The sequence below is a fragment of the Aotus nancymaae genome, unplaced genomic scaffold, assembly GCF_030222135.1.
Source record: "Aotus nancymaae isolate 86718 unplaced genomic scaffold, 86718_ANA_hifiasm-v0.15.2.pri h1tg000040l, whole genome shotgun sequence".
Taxonomy (NCBI): Eukaryota; Metazoa; Chordata; class Mammalia; order Primates; family Aotidae; genus Aotus; species Aotus nancymaae.
The window spans coordinates 26,972,301-26,989,720 of NW_026988454.1; positions in this window are offsets into that span (position 1 = coordinate 26,972,301).

Genomic DNA, 17,420 nt, shown 5'->3' on the forward strand with positions numbered 1-17,420 from the left:
TAATATCAGTTCCATTTGCAACTCAAATGTACATAAAATAATCTCAAAACTCTGATTAGTCATAAATGGCTTTTTTGTCCTATAGTTTGGTAAAAATAGAACAGTGAATCTGAAACTTCATTTCTATCCCTTCTACAAGTCAATTGACCATATCTTCTATGATTGAAATGGTCAAAATATGTCCATCTTTCAAAAGCCCATAATCATCCAAGTGACTGCAGCACTAACAATGCCAGCCTGGATTGTTATTTCATTTTCGTGCTTTTCATGCTAGGTTAGCTACAGAAAAATATTTTTTGGGTGTTGTGTGGATTCTCTATGTGTACTTGGGCTGAATATTTCATCTAACACTTGATATGGTATTGTCTCAAATAATATGAGTATCCAAAATTTGATATTCTCTTTATATTATTATGCTCTGTACAACAGGGTGTATGATGGTGACTTCTGTTTTTAGTAAGAATAATCAAAATGTTGGGGCTGCATTGCTAAATCTGGGCAAGTGATCAATTCTACTTGTGCTCATTCTACTGTTTGGAAGCCTAATTATTGTAGCAATATTAAATGATTTTATTGTGCTAAGAGAGCTTAATGAAGACTGTTAAACATTGATTAGAAACATATTTGCCTCTATGAACCTCTAAAACAAGGATATTACTGCATTTAACCATTTATTTCTTAGCAACAATGCTGACATTAATTTTTCATGTTTATAAAGCTATTTGATTTTCTTAATTAATATAATCATTTAATGTATAATTCCAAATAAATAAGGAAGATAGAGTTAATGATACAGAGCGTATGAGTAGTGACAAACGACTCATGCTGTATTTTTTTAGAACACCAAGTTAATGAAACATTAGAGGCAATTACTCACAAAAGTAAAATTATTCAAAAAGGTAAAAGAAAGACAAGAGACTACATTTATTGAAGAATGGTCTTTGGTATGCCTGCATAAGGAGTCTTTTGGACCTGCTTCCTAGTGAAGGCAGTGAAAATTATTATTTAATTAAAGCGCTAAAGTGTCTAGGAATGGTGTTAAGGGCATATAGCCAATGAAGAAATAGCTATTCAAGGATATCTACTAACACTCACTAATAGTCAAGTCTATGGTATTTGAACTTAGATTGCTTCCTCCCTACCCTGTCCTAGCTCAGTCAGCCAGAAACTCCACTCCATGTAGCAGATGTAGATGATGTAGCAAGGAACTCAGGGCCCCCTCTCTCTCACCTCCCAGTTGGAAGGGTACCTTCCTAAGACAGTTGGGATGTCAACCTTTCTTATCCTGCCCTACATGTAGCTGAGTCATAGTTCTGGGTAAGAGGTGGCTGTGGCTCCCTTTTTCTGTCCAGCTCCCACCGGTGGGAGGAAGCTCTATCTTGAGCATTGCACTACTGAGAATTCTGAGTCTCCAGTGACCATTTCAGGTGTCCTGATGCTCAGGTGTCTCAGGTGGCCTGATTCTACTGCCTCTCTCCCCTGCTACATCTAGCACTTACTTCCTAGAGCAGGGATGTTACTCAGAAAGAAATGCACCATTGTCCCTAACCCGAACTCCAGAGATACGAACCAATAATTTAGCTAAATGCTGGTGCCTGGTAGAGGGGATAGTGAGGGTACAAGGTAGGAAGGGAGAAGAAAGTCATAAAACAAACGCTTCTGATCTCTTCCAAAAGTAACAAACTCCACTTCCAATTGTATATGGAGAAATCAAAGCCTAAGTGTGCCTTCAAAAGTAGTGGAGGTTGTGGTGAAAAAAAATTGGAAGGAGATTTATAAATTCCCTAAAAATAAAAGCTAAACTATTGGCTGCCTCATTTGCTGTCTTGGGATCAGACCAAATCTCAAATACTAATCTCCATAACTATATTTTGAAAGTTTCTTTAAGGAAGTTTAATTTGATTGTATTAGTATACAGAGGAGTCTATGTCCCTGGAACTCCCAGCCAGCAGTTAGTGGATCTCAACAGCAGGATGTGGCCAGTGAGAGAGAAAGTTAAAGAAAACTCTGCAAAAACAATTATTATCCCAAAGTGACTCTGGGTGCCCAATGGGAACGACATCAAAGACCTATTATTGAGAGAGTAAAACAGACTTCACTAAAATAATCTAATGAGTTCCTAAATAAAACAAGCAAATAAAAATAACAAACAGCAGGTCGGGGAGCATGAAGAGGTAGTACTTAGAGTTGCTATGTTATCTAAAATGTCCAGTTTCCAACAAAATTTATGAGATAGCCAAATAAGAAAGTCTGACCCATCAACTGAAAAAACTAAACACAATCAAAATTGCCTGTGAGTGACTAGATGTAGTATTTATCATAAAAAGACTTCAAGCAGATATTATAAACATATTCAATAAATAAAGGAAAACACCCAGCTAGCATCAAATGGCAGTATTAAACTCACATATATTATTATTAATTTTAAATTTAAATTGACTACATCCCCCAATCAAAAGATACAGACAGGCAAATTGGATAAAAAGCTAAAACCCATCGGTATGCTGCATCCAGACCCATCTCACATGCAATGATACACAAAGACTCAAAACAAAGGGATGGAGGAAGATTTACCAACCAAACGGAGAGCAAAAATAAATAAATAAATAAAAAGCAGGAGTTGCAATTCTCGCCTCTAATAAAATAGACTTTAAAGCAACAAAGATCAAAAGAGGTAAAGAAGGACATTACCTAATGGTAAAAGGATCAATGCAACAAGAAGAGCTAATGATCCTAAATATATATGCACCCAATACAGGAGCACCCAGATGCATAAGACAAGTTCTTAATGACTTATAAAGAGACTTAGACTCCTACACAATAATAGTAGGAGACTGTAACATCACATTGTCAATATTAGACTGATCAACGAGACAGAAAATTAACAAGGATATCCAGGACTTGAATTCAGACCTGGAACAAGTAAACTTAATAAACATTTATAGAACTCTCCACTTCAAATACACAAAACATTCTTATCAGTACCACATCACACCTATTCCAAAAGTGACTACATAATTGGAAGTAAATCACTCCTCAATAATTGCATAGCATTTCATAGGTTTAAGAAATATTGGTTGGCTGCTTGTTTGTTATTTTCTTCCCTTATTCTTTCTTGTCTCCATTGTTAAGCACAATTATTGGCATAAAAGAGGCTTTCAATACCTATTTTTAGACTGCATTCTAGCCTGGGCAATAAAGCAATACTCCCGTTCTCTCTCCCTCTTTCTCTTCCTTTCTCTTCCTCTCCTTCATTCTTTTTTTTCTTTCTTTCTTCCTTTTTTTTTCTTTTCTTTTTTCCTTAAAAAAGAAAAAAAGAAACTCACCTGAGTCTTGCTGTCTCAGGTTTTTTATTGGGGGTCAGTTTTGAAGGCATGGAATGTCCATATGACTTGACCTTAGCCACTTAGACCCCAGCTTGCCAGAAGTCGAAGTGATACAGTGTGACCCAAAGTCCCAAGCATACAAATATAAGCATTTATATAGATCACACTGTTAGCATAAACAATTTGTCTTGCCCCAAGATTTCAGGTATACAAAGAGATTCTTATCAGGCAAGATATTCCAAGGGCTCAGAGATTATTTCTTAGGAATTGGTCCAGGGTCAATTCTAAAGACATTTGAAATGTGCAGGGTTTGGGCAGCCTAGGCCTGCTGAGTTAACACTTTACTGCAAAGTCCACTCTTCTGGCCCTTGGCCTACGCTCTCTTATAAAATTTGTTTGAGCATCTACATTTAGTTTAATATTTAATACAGCATATACTAGACATATCAATAGTAAAAATAAATAAATAAATAAAGGAAAATGTGATTATGTGAATGAAGTGTAATGATAATTATCAAAGAATATAAAGACATAAATTCTTTTTAAAAAAACCAAATTGAAATTCTGCAATTGAAAAATATAACTGAAATAAATTCACAACCACGCTCTACTGTAGAATTGAATTGGCAGGAATAAGAATTAGTGAACCTGAAAACAGGTAATAAGAATCATGTAACTTGAAGAAGAAAAAAAGAAAATACAAAGAAAAATCAACAGATATTCAGAAAGATGTGGGATACTATTAACACAACAACCTATGCATAATGGGACTAAGAGAACTAGAGGAGAGAAAAGAAGAGACCAAAAGATTCAAAGTGATGATAGCTGAAAACTCCAGAAATTTATTGCAAAGCAATGATCTGCACATCCAAGAATCTCAATCAAATCTAAATAAGATAAATACAAACAAATTCACAAATATAAACATCAAAATAAAACTGCTGAAAGCCAAAGACAAGGAGAAAATTTTGAAAGCAATAAGTGAAAACTGACCTCTCACAAGGGAACCACAATAAAATTATTTAGAGCTTACTTATCATCAGGAACTATGAAGACTAGAAAGCAACGGGTTAACATATATAAGTGTCCAAAAGTTAACAAGTTTTTAAAAAATCAACCCAAAATACTATATCCAGCCAAACTATCTTTCAAAAATGAAGGTAAAAGAAACACTTTCCCAGATAAAAACAGAGAATTTTATACTAGCTGACCCATCTTAAATATTAAAGAAAATTCTTCAGGCCAAAATTAAGTATGAGAGGACTTCAAAAAGTTCATGAAAATGCCTATTATGAAAAAAATAGTGCACATATTTCATTTTTTTCACAAAATAAACTCATACGAACTTTTTATAACATATCTGAACAGGATCAAATTTGAAACACTAAGAATAATAAGACATTAGTTTGAAAAAAGCCCCTATCAGAGCAATATATAGTCTATCCAAATTGAAGCAAGAGAAAAACATCAACTGAATATGAAGCTTGAGTGGGAGAACAGTGAAATCCTTGACACTTTACCAAAAGTTTATGAAGAAAATGCCTCAAGTAAATCAACAGTTTACAAATGGATAACTTATTTTAAGAAACAACAAGAAGGCATTGAAGAAAAAGCCCATATAGACAGACAGATATCCACTTTTATTTGTGAGAAAAAACTATGTCTTGTTCTTGCCCTAATTGAAAAGAACCAATGATTTACAGCAGAAATAGCCAATACCACACACATCTCAATTGGTTCACATTACACAATTTTCATTAAAAAAAATTAGAGTTGAGCAAATTTTCCATTTGATGGATTCCAAAATCATTGTATCCGGTTTAGCTTCAGACAAGGATAGGGCATCAGTGGAAATTATAAACAAGCGAGATCAAAATTATGAAGCATTTTTTGAAAGAATTTTAACAGGAGTTGAAACATGGCTTTATCAGTACAATTCTGAAGACAAAGTACAAAGTATTTGTTAAAAAAATAAGAATTAATAAAAATAAAGGAAGTCATCCAGTCAAAGCAAAAGCATATCAGTCAAGAGAAGACAATTTGCTTGTTGAATTTCTGGATGGGCGAAGAATGATAACTATTAATCTGCTTATTTTGAGAGTGTTCTGAGAAAGTTAGCCAAAACTTTAGCAAACAATGCCTGGAAAATCTTCACTAGAGAGTCCTTCACAACTACACATGGTCCAACTCCTTTCTCTCATCAGCAAAAGAAAATTTTGTGAAAGTTTCCATGGGAAATCATTAGGAATGCACATTTCTGATTTGATTTCTTCTGATTTCCTAATCTTAAAAAAAGTCTGTAAAGGGTACATATTTTCTTCACTAACATAACATAAAAAAGATGACATTCATATAGTTAAACTCCCAGGACCATCAGTTCTTTAGGGATATGCTAAATGGCTAGCATTATCACTTACAAAATTGTCTTTCATTTGATGGAATTTATGTTGAGAAATAAAGTTCATATTTTATATTTTTATCTTTTAATTCTGTCTTTCTAGCAATTTTTTGAAATCCTCTTGTATTTTGAGTGCTTGTACAAATAAAGAGCAACAGAAAAGGTAATTATGAAATTATAAAAGACAGTATAAGCATAGATTTTTATTCTTTATTCTCTTATTTGATTTAAAAAGCAATTAAATAAAATAATAGCATATAATGTATCTTTGTGTCTGTATCATATAGAAATGCAGCATATTTGCTAATAATAACAAAAAGGTGGTGGGCAGAAGGAAGTTTTAAATTAAGAATATGACCCCAGATAGTAACTCGAATCCATAGAATGAATGAAGAGAATCTGAAATGATAAAAACAATGTTAATATAACTAAAATTATACAAAAAGTGGTGTTCTTCTTTAAAATATTGTTATTAATTACACATACTCATTGAATATATAATAAAACTTAATTATTGGTTTCATTTACATTATAGACATTGCTTTAGGAAGAGTATGGGATAAATTAGCCCAAATTAATGATATTTAAAATAATTATTTATTTTCTTAAATACTAAATAAGTCATTACAATGTTTTTAAAGGTTTACCCAACAGATTTCTATTGTTATATTAGAATTGTCACTATAAGTTATAAGAAAACAATTTTAAATTGCATTGTGAAAATCTACAAATTGAAACAAGCCTTTAAACAAGAGATTTTGACTTAACAAAATAGCTAACATCTATTGGGTCTTAGGCTTAGTACCTGGGTAACAATCTGTACAATGATCCCCTGTGACATGCCATTACCTGTATAACAAACCTACATATGCACACTCAAAACTAAAATAAGCATTTTTTAAAAAGATGTACAAAAAGAAAAAAGTGTCTAACACATAATCCAAGACTATTTTGTGATTATTTCCCCGTTTGAAGTCTTATAGATTTTAGCAGACTAACTCTAGTTTAAAGCCTATGCAATGCCTTTCAGATATATATATGCCACAATTGGCATTTATTGATTTCAACACTAAATGAATGATGACAAGAATTCATCTTTCACATATGCAAATTTGACATTACAAAAGTAATTAAGAAGAGTGAGAAATTTTTGATATCGTCATAAAACCATTTAGCTCATTGTTTGCCCCTAAGCAGAGTTATTAAACTATTTCACAAATATGGAAATATATAACATTTTAAATCTCATCCAAGAAAAGAGAGTCCCTGGGAAACACTTTCCAATTTTTAATCCTTTATAACAAAAGAAATAAGTTTAACATGACCTAAATAAGTCTATCACTGAAGTATTTTTAGTTCATATAGAAAAGGTTTTTTGATATTATAATATATCTATTCATTACATTTTAATACAATTTGCTCAAGAAAATGTTACAAAAATGTTAAAGAATGAGAGGTCAGAATCTCAAGATATAGTTTTCACTGCATAGTATAATTACTGAAATAATTTTATAGTCTGTCTCTCTGAAGTTCAAAGTAGAAAAAGCAGTAAGAGGAGGAATGGAATCTTAAGAAAGACTAGACATCTTTCATTATGTCTTTTTAAATCATCATAGTTGTAATTAGAATTTAAACTAGATCTCATATGTGAAATATCTTATACCTTGTAGGTGCTTGATGTGTTTGATGAGGAGGAAGATAATGTCTCACTTCCTCATTTTGAAAGCAATTAAGTAGAGCAGAGAATGAAGAATAACCACAATTGAGTTAACATTTATCTGTACCAAGATTTTCTTAGGGAATGTCCTACACAACCTTTATGTTGAAATGTCAATATTTAACTATGGGTCAATCATAACATTTAATTGCTCTTTATTTTTGATCTAAAAGTCATTGGCAAAAGATGTGACTCATGGAAGTAAAAGCACCTGCTTTTAAACATTAATCAACCATTCTGGGTTTGATCTGCATTTTCCTGATGACAAGTGACACTGACCTTAAGCATTTTTTCGTATACCTGTTGGCCACTTGTATATCTTCTTTGGGGAAATGTCTGCTCAAGTCCCTACCTCATTTTTTAACTGGGTTATTAGTTTTTTCTATTGAATTATAGAAGTTCTTTATATATTTTGGAGACTAGCCCCTTTTATGTGGTTTGCAATTACAGCCTTTCATTCCGTAGGCGGTCCTTTTACTCTGTAGACAACACTTCATACCTGTCAGGATGTTCATTATCAAAAATACAAAAAAAAAGTGCCACTGAGAATGTCAAAATATTGGAACTCTTGCACACTGTTGTGGAAATGTAAAAATCATGCAGCTGCTGTGGGAAACAGTATAAAGGTTCATTATCACTCTCACGTTCATTGTAGTCAAAATGTAGACACAGCATAAATGTCCATCAACAGATGAAGGGATAAAGAAAATGTGGTATATACATAAAAGGGAATATTACTCAGTTGTGAAAAAGGCAATTCTGCAATATGCAACAGCATGGATAAACCTGGAGGACATTATGCTAATTGAAATAAGTCAGTTACATGAAGACAGATACTGCATGATTCCACTGACATGAGGAATCTAAAATAATCAAGTTTATAGAATCAAATAATGGAATGATAATTTCCAGGGCTTGTGTTAAGGGAGAAGTGGGGAGTTCTACTCATCAATAGGTGTAAAGTTTTAGTTAGGCAAGATGAACATGCTCTACAGATCTGCTGTACAACATTGCATGTACAGTCAACAATAAGGCATTGTACACATAAACATTTGTTAAGAGGGTAACATTTATTATGTCTTATGTTAGGTGTTCTTAGCACAATAAAATAAAATTTTTAAAAATCAGTTGACCATCATATGTGGGCATATTACTGAATTCTCTATTCTGATGCATTAATATATTTATCTATCTTCATTTCAAAATCATTGTATTGACTACTGTAACCTGATAGTAAATCTTGAAATAATGGGCTGGAATTTCTTCAGCTCTATATATCTTTTCCAAATCATTCATTTTAACATTTTTATCTGCTAATACCATTGTCTCTTCTATTTCTGAGATTTATTTTCTCCTATTTATTCTCACATTTTTCTGCTTTATTTCATGTCTGGTTTTTTTGTTTGGATACTGAGCATACTGATTTGTATGTTGTTCAGTATCTGGATTCAGTTCCCTAACTTCATGAGTGTTGAGGTTTATTTATTGTTCAGTTAGTTAGTTAGTTAGTTAGTTTTTGAGACAGAATTTCACCCTTGTTTCCCAGGCTGGAGTATAGTGGCATGATCTTGGCTCACTGCAACCTCCATCTCCCGCATTCAAGTTATTCTCCTGCCTTAGCCTCCTGAGTTGCTTGATTTATAGGCATGCACCCTCACCATGCCCAGATAATTTTGTATTTTTAGTAGAGACAATGCTTCACATATTGGTCAGGCTGGTCTCAAACTCCTGACCTCAGGTGATCCACCCGCCTCAGCCTCTGAACTTGCTGGGAATACAGGCGTGAGCCACTACGCCCAGCCGAGGTTTACTGAGACAGGTCATTCAGTTACTTTCATAAGCTTGGTCCTTTTGAGGTTTGTTTCTAATTTTTGTTTTCATGAGTCTAGAGTAGCCATCACTATGGGACTAGTTTAGTCCTGTAACTGTTTTTTTCTTCCCTTGTGTGTCATTTGTCGAATGTCCTGCGTGTTCAACAAGCTATCTCTACTTTGGTGCTATTTCAAGTATCTCTCAGCCATGTGATAGCTCTAATAATACTTTAGCTTACAGATCTCTAGTAGTTACTTGTTGCCCTTCTTGGGATAGTCTTATGTGCAGGAGGAGCTCCGATATTTGGCAAAAGATTCAAGAAAACTTAAATGCAGATTTAAAGAGCTTTTTATCTATGCAGCTTCTTATTGAGGCACTGGCTTTCGAATTCCAGCTTTCACAGCATTCCTAAACTCTGATTTTTTTTCTCAGCTCACTGAAACCATTGTGCTTTGTGTTTACTTTTCATGTGTAAAGGTTCAGAAAGTTTCTCCAGACAGAAGGTCAGGCATTTCCCCTCCTCTTGGGAGTTACAATCCTTCATTGCCTAAGATCTGGTGTGAGAAAATGTGTGTTTATATTTGTTGTTTTGTTTTATTTGTTTTCTACTTGCCTATAGTGAGAAGACAAATACAGTGCCAGCTACCTAATCATGGCTAGAAGTGAAAATCTCTCCAATTTATTTTACAAAACTAGCATAACACTGCCAAAGCCAAAAAGCAGAGCATAAGAATAAATCAGAGCTCAATTTTACTTAGGAATAAGAGGTCAATGATCTTAAATAAATTAGTGTCAAACTGATTCCTGCAACATATTAAAGAATAATGCCCTAGAACCAAATACAATTTGTTTCAGGGTTTCCGTAATGATACAATGTTCTGGAAGCTTAGCACCATGTACATAGGTCAAAGAAGAAAATCCTTTTAGTTATCATAGTAGGTCCCAATAAATCCTCAGTGTGCAACTAGCAAAAATAAAGCTCTAACATAATAAAGCATATCCATTTCTAAACCAAAGTTAGTGTCATAAAATGAGGAATTGAATTATAGAATATTTTGTAATAAGTATACAAGGAATATAGGATTGCCTGATATCAATATGAATATTTAATATTTGTCTAGCACTCAGAAACCAAGGTAGTTCTTGAAATTAAACTGTTTTGAATTTTTTACCAACTGGCATGTTACCAATATTATAAATATAATTTTCTATATATTTGCCAATCTGTTGGCCTGTTTCCTTTTGACTGTTTACTACCTGCTATTCCCCATTAAAGTTCAAAAGGAAAATATATTATTTTTTGTTTTTACAACTATAAGCAAGATAGGATTTCAGAAAACCCAAAGGTTGGTTGCACTCAGTTGTGAAAATTACATGTCACGCCTTAAGAAAGATTATATAGTTTTCCCACGGTGAAGGTTATGAGTAAAGTTGGCACATGTTCCCCTACTATGGAAAGGTGGGAGGGAGTGGCCCCATGATCAATATATGTAGTATAAATCTGCAAGAAATGTAATAAGGTAAGAAAAAGAAACGTTGCATTACTGTAAATAATAATCATTGCCTTTGATAGTATATACAGAAAATTGTATAAGAAGGAAAAGAAACAAGAAGGTGAAAAACAAGGAAGAGAGGAAGAAAAAGGAATGAAAGGAAAGAATAAAAAAATAAAGTAATAAGAGTTTGTGAGGTGATTTGTTAAAAAAACTATAAAAGTCTTAAATGTTATCAAAAGATGCAAAAACAAAAAACTAGCAAAAATTGTCATTAGATATATAATAGAAAATCTAACTTTTCTAAGAGAGATAAAATTAAAAATAACTGGTGTGAAGGCATAGCTTGTTTTATTGGGCTTCACTGTATTGTACTTCATAGATATGTATTCATACTCCAATAACATGTGCTCTTTTTGTGTTTCTCTGTGACATTTCATTAGTTATTTCTATATTTTGAATTTTATTATTATTACTATTATATCTCTTAGGGCAATCTATGACCAGTGATCTCTGATTGTACCATTGTAATTGTCTCGAGGAGCTAGGAACCTTCCCCATATGACAGTGAACTAATTCAGTAAATATATTATGTGTCCTGAAGGCTCCACCAACCAGCTGTCCCCTCATTTCTTTCCCTCTCCTCAGAACTCCCTATATTCTGAGACACAACAATATTGAAATTGGGTCAATTAATAACCCTACAGTGGCCTCCAAGTGATTAAATGAAAGGAAAGTTTGCATGTTATATTAGTGTGTTTTCAACTGGGTAATTTATAAAGGAAAGAGGTTCAATTGACTCACAGTTTAGCATGGCTGGGGGAGGCTGAGGAGACTTACAATCATGGCAGAAGGCAAAACAGAAGCAAGGCACCTTCTTCACAAGGAGCAGAAACAAGTGTCAAGCAAAGGGTGAAGAGCCGCTTATAAAACCATCAGATCTCATGAGAACTCACTCACTATCAATAGAACAACATGGGGGAAAACTGCCCCCAATGATTCAGTTACCTCCCACTGGCTCCCTCCTATGACATGTGAAGATTATAGGAACCAGAATTCAAGATGAGATTTGTGCAGGGACACAGCCAAACCATTTCACATGTCTACCACTTGAAATCAAAAGCTGAAAATGATTAAATTTAGAGAGGAGGGCTAAAAGCAAATAAGGTAACTCACATTTCCATAGTAAAAGCAACAGTACACATTGGAATTAATATATATTTTAGTGCTACAAACATTATGTTATAATACTATGTATTTTATTTGTTAAGATATGCAAAAGCAAACTTCTTAATCTGGCTGAACCTCAGGTTGCTCATCTGTATTGGTTTAGAATAATTTATTTATGGTATTAGGGGATTAGAGATGATGTAGATAAAAAGCCTAGTTTGTAAGAGGCACAGAAGAGAGATTAACTTGATGTATCATTCTCTATCTACCTTAAGGAATACAAACTTTAAAAAACTCTCAAATTCTAATATTTAATTGTCTTTAAAAGTAAGAATGTCAAAAAAAATAAATAAAAGTAAGAAATGTCTTCACAAGACATTTGTCTTTTAATTCTTGCAAAATGGCAAAAATAATAAACTCAATACGTCATGAATTCATACTTTGGAAAAGGAAAAATTCTTTTAATTCAAAAACATGTTGGTATAGAGATGCTCAGGAGTAACTATAGAACTGTTGATTTTAATAAATTTTCCTTTTTTGTTCATCCTCTTTTACCGTGGAAAGCTGCTTGTGTCACTGAATGATTGCTGTTTGCATTTCATATAGATTTGTTCTTGTTAATATTTTAGCAGTTGCTATTTTTAGTTTTACTAAAAGACTATACCTAACTCTTTTCTCTCCAGGCTTTTGTAAGTGGATGTGCTGAAAACGGGGGTGCTTGGGAAATCTACTGGTTGTACATATTTTAAAAACTCTTTGTAAAATAATATGTTGGAGTTCAAGCTTCCAAGTGGCCTCCAGCCTGGAGTAGAACATATTGGCAGGAGACTCCACACCTGTTTGGCTCACTTGCTCTCTCTCTCTCTCTCTGTTTTTCTCTTTTTGGCCACCACAGCTGTGGTGACATTTACTTTTTACTTTTATTAAATGGCAAATAAATCTTACTTTAAAGATAGCTCCTTCCATGATTTTAAACACATTGTATGTTAAAAAGAAGTTTCATTTTTACAGCAATTCCCAGCACCTTTCACCAAGATAAAATGTGAAATTGTGCAGCAAATGTGTGTTTCATTAGTAACAGTATTCAACAATTTACCTAGTGTTGACCGGGTGCCAGCCATTCTGCCAGCATTTTCTCATATAATTGCTTTTCATTTCTATACCATTTTTATGAATTAAGATTTTGAACACCCACTTTACATTTTCAAAATTTATAATATTTTAAATATTTTAAAGTTAAAATGATCAAATTAATAAACTAGACCTCATTTTCAGAAGAGACAAGTTTCTCATTTTCTTTAGTTGTTCAACTTAAGATGATTAAAATCTGTATTACTGATAATTTTCATACAACTGTTTCCAAAAAAATTACCTTTTTAAAAATTAATTTCAATGATAAGAGGAAAACAAAAACTATCATTCTAGGAGGAACTGAGGATGTATTTTAAAATTAAAAAGCCTAAGATATTTTTTTGGCTGAGGTTTGATTTGTTCCTCCAAGGCTCATCTCCTTTCAGCCTCTCTTACCCTCAGACATTGTCCCAAGCCCTGAGACAAGGCAGCAGCTGGTGCCCATCTACACACTTGATGCACAAAGGTACAAGAGAGGCCAAGTTCAAGAACTATGAAGAAAACTTAGATTGTGTTTATATTCATTTATTTTTCTCAAAAAATACCCTAAGCCTCATATTAGACCAGGTAAGCCACAGTGTTAAAGGGTTAACCAAACAAAAAAAGAGTCAATGAAGTTATACTTAATTGGTATTTTCTATCCTTCAAACTAGAATAGGATTAGCTACTATAAAATTTAGTGTCTTTTGCAAACATTGCTAAAAATCACATTAGAAAAATCCTATGATCTCTTGAAAGCAATGTTCTGCATAAAACTAAAGTGACTTGGATATTGTACATGCGAAATTAATCACTGCTTAAAAATGACAATTAGGTTATTTTGATATTCTGGCTAACAGTTAAGTGAACTTGTTTGGATAAAAAAGAATATGATCAACTATATTTGCATTTTGAACAGCTTATGTCTGTCTACCTAATTGTTAAAAGTATGATTGGCTGTTGAGAACAGAACTTGTTGCTTTCGATGTAGTGTTAGGTATACATTTAATTTCTTCAGTAATATATTGTGATGGATAACACTGAGTGTCAACCTGACTGGATTGAAGGATGCAAAGTATTGATCATGGATGTGTCTGTGAGGGTGTTGCCAAAGGAGATTAATATTTGAGTCAGTGGACTGGGAAAGGCAGACTCACCCTTAATCTGGGTGGGAACCATCTAATTAGTTGCCAGTGTGGCTAGAATACAAAACAGGCAGAAAAATGTGAAAAGTCTAGACTGGCCTAGCCTCCCAGCTTACATCTTTATATATATCATATATAGAATGATATATATATATAGAGAGAGAGATTATATATATATATTTCCATCCCATTAGTTATGTTCCTCTAAATAACCCTGACTAATATAGATTTTGGTACCAGGAGTGGTTCTAGAGGAGCAGAATACCAAGGATGGAGTTCTTTCATTGGTTCGGGAGTTTTTGGAGTTGGCTGCTTAATATGATTAGATTCAAAAATACTCAAAAAAGTCTCTACTTCTAATAGCATAGAGAACACTGATAGTACTTGGTGTGAACTGTTTAGAGATTTATGCAAATGCATTTGACACTTCTGATTCACTGCTCATGAGAAGCAAGGAGTTTAGTGACTCTGTACATAATACCTTTGACCATATGTGAAGAATCAAAAAACATAATGAAGCTGGTTGAGTGTTCCAAATTTCAGCAGACAAAGTGATGAAAGAAAACGAGGAACTCAGGGATTCTAACTCTCAGCTTTAGAAGCAGACACTGAACTTCAAATCTGCTAAGATTGCCCTGAGTGACAGTATTATCTCCTGTACAGAAAGTCAAAATTGTGGAAAAACAGACACAAGTTTTTATCATGCAAATGGCTGACCTGCAACGAAAGAGGCATGCACAGCCTCACTAGGTGTCTATGATTAAAGTGACGGCATTGATTGGAAAAGAATGGGACCCTGAAACTTGGAATGGGGACATGTGAGAAGACCATGATAAAGCCGGGGATGCTGAGTTTGTCAATGCTGATCAACCTTTTTTTGCCAGAACAGCTTCCCCATCCCCAGTAGTGGCAATATCCCCTCCCCAACCCATGCTGTCATCAGCCTTTCCACCTTTGTCTGAGGAAATGAACCCAGCGCTGTCTGAGGCAACAGTGATGACCCCCCTCACCACAAGGCAGTTGCCAGGAAAATAATGCTGATTTTTTTTCAGGAGCCACACCCAACACCCCTGTTTTCATCTAGACCTATAACTAAAGTCCTGGCAGACCCTTAGAGGTAAGGTTGAGAGTGTGACCCATAAGGAGGTGCACTACACTTGAAAAAAAAACTGCTTGAATTTTCTAATTTATGTAAACATAAATCTCGAGACTAGGGATGGGAATGGATATTAAGGGTGTGGGATAATGGTGGAAAGAACATAGAGTTGGATCAGGCTGAATTTATTGATTTGGGCCCACTAAATAAGGACTCTGCATTTAATGTTGCAGTTTAGGGAGTTAAAAAAGATTCTAATAGTTTATTTGCTTGGTTAGCTGAAACACAGATTAAAAGATGACCTACTGTGAGTGAGTTGGAAATGCCTGATCTCCCTTGGTTTAATGTAGAGGAAAGGAGTCAAAAGCTTTGGGAGATTAAAATGGCAGAGTGGATTAGTCACTTTAGACCTACTCATCCCAGTTGGGAGAGTCCAGAAATTATACCCTTGACCAATGCATTAGGAAATAGATTTGTAAGAGCAGCACCTGCATCTTGGAAGAGCCCTGTAATTGCTCTTCTCTATGTCAGATCTAATGGTGGGAACGGCAGTCACTCAACTACAAAATTTAAATACAGTGGGAATAATTGGATACTGATGTGGCAGGGGCCAAGTGGCAGCACTCGACTGTCAAAGGCAAGTGTCAACATAGTTGACATAATGGACAGCAGAGATAAAGCAGCAATCAGAATAGTCCGACTCATGTAGAGCTCTAGCATTGGCTAATTAATCATGGTGTTTCTAGAAATGAAATTTATAGGAAGCCTACTGCATTTCTACTTTACTTATATAAGCAGAAAACTTCCAGGTCAAATGAACAAAAGACTGATTTGAATTAGAAAAACAGAGAATCATAACCCCTCAATCAATTTTCAGACTTGAGCCAGTTTACAGACCCAGAACCTGTTGATGAAGGGGAGGCTGGGTCTCCTTGGGGAAGAACCCTACTACATTACTGACAATTTATGCAAAGAATCTTTCTTCCATCATTCCTCAGGGAGATATTTAGCCTTTTACCAGGGTAACTGTGCATTGGAGAAAGGGAAATAATCAGACATTTCAGGGACTACTGGACACTGGCTCAAAGCTAACATTGATTTCAGAGGACCCAAAACATTATTATAGTCCTCCAGTTAAAGTAGGAGCTTAAGGAGCTCAGGTAGTTAATGGAGTTTTAGCTCAGGTCTGATTTACGGTTGGTCCAGTGGGTCCCTGGACTCATCTTTTGGTCATTTCCCCAGTGCCAGAATGCATAATTGACATTCTTAGCAGCAGGCAGAACACTCACACTGGCTCTTTGACTGGTAGGAGGTCTATTATGATTGGAAAGGCCAAATGGAAGTCATTAGAGCTGCCTATACCTAGAAAAAATAGTAAATCAAAAACAGTATCACATCCCTGGAGGGATTGTGGAGATTAGTGCCACCATTAAGGACTTGAAAGATGCAGGGGTGGTGATTCCCACCACATCCTCATTCAACTCTCCATTTGGCCTGTGCAGAAAACAAATATTTCTTGGAGAATGACAGTGGATTACCACAAGCTTAACCAAGTGGTGACTCCAATTGCAGCTGCTGTACCAGATGTGGTTTGATTATTTGAGCAAATTAACACATTCCTGGTACCTGGTATAAAGCCATTGATTTAGCAAATGCCTTTTACTCCATTCCTGTTTATAAGGCCCACCAGAACCAATTTGCTTTCAGCTGGCAAGGCCAATAATATACTTTTATTGTCCTACCTCGGGGGTATATCAACTCTCCAGCTTTGTGTCATAAACTTATTTGGAGAGATCTTGATTGATTTTCACTTATACAAGAATATCACACTGGTCCATTATATTGATGACACTATGCTCATTGGATCCAGTGAGCAAGAAGTAGCAAACACACTGAACTTATTGGTGAAGTATTTATATGCCAAAGGAGAGGAAATAAATCTGAATAAAATTCAGGGACCTTCTACTTTAGTAAAATTTCTAGGGTTCCAGTGGTGTGGGACCTGTCAAGAAATTCATTCTAAGGTGAAGGATACATTGCTGCATTTGGCCCCTCCTACAACCAAGAAAGAGGCATAACACCTAATGGGCCTATTTGGATTTTGGAGGCAACATATTCCTCATTTGGGTGTGTTACTGTGGCCCATTTATCAA